General features: G+C 27.1%; 1 pseudogene; it reads right to left on the reverse strand.

Moving 5' to 3' along the window:
• Positions 1 to 1,312: 1,312 nt before the first annotated feature.
• Positions 1,313 to 3,250, reverse strand: LOC106777234 (annotated as a pseudogene).
• Between the last annotated feature and the right edge of the window lie 445 nt (positions 3,251 to 3,695).

Below are 3,695 nucleotides of genomic sequence, written 5' to 3' on the forward strand. Positions count from 1 at the left end.
AAAAAAAAATTGGACGCAATTCTCAGATAGTAGAAATCAAATATATTTCTACTATCTGGATTACGCTAATTGTACGATCATTTTTTTAAATCATTCATAAAAATGAAGCAATCATATTTCAGTGAAATTAGTCACTTTTACTTACCGTTTTTACATAAATTATAAGTAAAAAAGCAATAGGAACTACCGAGGGCTTTCTGACCGTCGCCAGGCCCTCGTTAATGGGTCTTTACCGACGGTTTTTTGATGTTTTTCGAGGGCTTTTGGCCTTCGCTGATGCCCTTCGTTACTGTATTTCTCTCTAAAACAAAACTCACCCCTTTAGTCAACTCATATACAACATAACTTATTCAACATATTTGTATTATCTTAATGTTTTCATGCAACTCTAATAACCAAAGGGGTGCTCTAAATAAAACACCTTTGTTTTGGAGTCAACCTTTGATTCAAACCATCAACTAACTTCGTTTTCCACGAATCGCGTACAAACAACTACATAAAAAAATATCCTTAAAAGTCATAAACCCTATTAACACAATTTTTTAGTTGTATCATACGAAGACACAAACTTTGCTTCCATGACCAACTTCACCAGATTTCTCCATTTCAAAACACACAAAAGGAAAAGGGCTTTCCAAAGACTGAATGATCCAACGAAAGGTTTGGCCAAATAAATTTCTATAAAGCAGAATAGGAAAAAAAAAACAGAGAGCGAACGAAAATAACTTTCGAAAAGAAGGAATAGGGAAAATAAAAAATAAAATACCAACCCATAAAACAAATTTTAATTCCAAATGTCAGCTTTTTTGGTTTAATAAAAAAAAATTCAAATGAACTAATAACATACTCACACATAAGGTTATCAAAATGTTAGTTAAAATAATAATGTTTAAGTATTGTAATCAAATTTAAAATTGATTGTTTAACTATTTTTTATTAAGGTTTTCGTTATTATATTTTTTTCTCTCAAATTCGATAATTCAGAATGTTTCCTACCGATATTTTCCTTATAACAACCAATCTTAATCGCTAATGTTCACTTTTTTGTAATGGGTGAAATTTTATATTTATTTTAGTGTCATATTAGTTTAAGTTAGATAAACTCTAATAATATATCTAAATGATATGATAAATTATAGTTAACGGTTTTAGAATAAATAATCTTTACATCAAATATTTTTGTTCAAATTAAAATATATAAAGATAACATGTTCCATATCTTTATTCAATTCATTTTCATAATTATATTTCAAACATGTATTTTACAAGCACAACCACCAAAACCTAAAATCTATTACAAATGAACTATGCATATACAATCGTGAGTAGATATGCATTAAATAGTGCAAGCATCCATTATCACAAATAACTATATATATTATAGCATTATTATATATCAAACTTTATTAATAGTAAATAAGCATTAGCCCAACCCACTACCATGTGGCTTCTTTCTGATTTTATGCCTTGCCAAGATGATCATCAATATCTTTAGTGACGAAAATAACAAAGTCCAAGAATGATTGAGGAGATGGACCTGAAATATTCTCTGAGAGTTTTTCATATTCATAGGTCCATTTCACAATCGCCCCATTCTCCTTATCGATTGTTTACAATGTGGCCTTTAAACTCTTGTAACTCTCACTGATTTCCCCATCAAAGATGCTGAATGTTATTGTCTTGTTATCATCGTCTACAACTTCAATTTTCTCCTTAGCACTTGTCTTCTTTCCTTCTACATGTTTTCGTAATTTTTTTTTTAAAAAAATGGGCATCAAGTCATATACATGTACATAAAAGCCATCACAACAAAATAATGTTTCAAATAAAAAAAATATAGTATTTACACAACTATTCATTAAAATCAATTACTTTAAGTAGTAAATACGGATAATATAATACAAACAAAACTTGATTTATTGAGATATGTAAATTTATTGTTTTTAAGGATTTATCCGCAACGTTTTGCATATGTATAAAGTTTCTTGAGACACTTTATACTTGTTTTGTCCAATAAAATATTAATTTTTATAGTTATAGATTGAAATTGAGAAAGTAGTAGTGTCGATCTATTATTGTTCTTTAATTAATTAAGAGTAATTATTCATTCACCCTCGAACTTTTCTTACATTTATGTACAACTTTATAAATGACTATTTTATTATAATTTTCTATTTTTATCATTTTAATAATGATTTACAATGAAAATCAATTGTCAAATGAACGTAGGAATAGTAGTGCAAAGTATATTACTCTTTTTTCCATTAATTAACTTGACTAAGACTGTTATAAAAAACTTATAATGTATAAAGACCAAATAAGTCGAAGACTCTCTAACCAAGTCAAAATATCATGTCTCTAAAACTTGTATTGTGTTTAAGTGAATGATAACTTAAGTTATTTCAAGGAAAAGAAAATACTACTACGAAAACGAATAAAGATTTCTCTGTCAAAATCTTAGAGTCAACATAAAGTTTAAACTTGTAAAAATCCTTACAAATATCTCATCATAAATCTTAAATTGTTTTTTTAATGTTTAAATATAGAAATTATTTTGACCTGTGATAGTATTGTTAAGGTCACTAACCACTTACCGCATTCTAAGTATTTCTCTACTTTTAAATCTAATCATCATTTTGTCTTTGCAAGAAATTTTAAATGGTTTAGAGAAAAATATATTTAAATGGTTCCTATTATTAATTATTAAAGGTTAAAAAAGATATATTTAAATTGTAATTACCTTCTCAACAAAGAATTAAAAGATATAAATATATTTAAATTATTTCTATTATATCAACTACATGAGAATATTGAAAATAAGAAATATGACTAAGTTTTTGTAATAGATTTAAAATTATTAGAAAACGAAGTCTGAATTGAAAATTTCATTGAATAAAAAAGAAAAAGTTGAATGATAATAAAAACAAAATCTGTAAATAATTAGTCTTAAGATTTTATACTTAGGCTGGAATTAGATTTCTTATATGTATAACTGAGTGAATTTGGTCGTTCTAATCCAATAAAGAAAATTCAAACAAAAATACCTATGGTAAACTCCCAGTGTTTTACAGCATCAACACTTTCCCAGTCACCTTCATGAAGTACAGCTGAATGTATCTTTTCTGAGGAGATATTTGGGAGATGCTGAAGTTGCTTTCGAAAAACATGGAAGAACTTATCTGCAGATGCTTTGATGTCTACTTCAGCCTCCACTTTCCCACTTAGAGCCATCTCTTCACTCTCAAAATGCAAAACAATGATTCATATTACTTTTAAGAAAGAATGCTATTTGCTTAAATAGAATTTTCATTTTTTGACTAAAATGAATTATTGATTCAACTCACAGCTTTTAGATTGCGTGCTTCCCATACTCAACAATAATTTTATTAACTATTATTGTCTCACGTGAATACATTGATAAATAAAAATAGTTTTAAAATTATGGTGGAGATATATTAGTAATATTAAAAACTGATATATAAAAAAAAGTCAAAATAGCTGATTGAAACATCTATAGACAGCTATATCAAAATCTGAAAATGTTCTTGTACAAAATATTCGCTTACATAATATTGATTAGAAAACGTTTTCGTGTATCGTGACAAATTTTTAGTTGAATTAATTAAAGTCAATGAGGAAATTCACTTAGTTATACATAGTCATGACTGAGCCAACAATTTGATGGTTTATCACAT

The sequence above is a fragment of the Vigna radiata genome, chromosome 11 (genome assembly GCF_000741045.1).
Source record: "Vigna radiata var. radiata cultivar VC1973A chromosome 11, Vradiata_ver6, whole genome shotgun sequence".
Classification (NCBI taxonomy): Eukaryota; Viridiplantae; Streptophyta; class Magnoliopsida; order Fabales; family Fabaceae; genus Vigna; species Vigna radiata.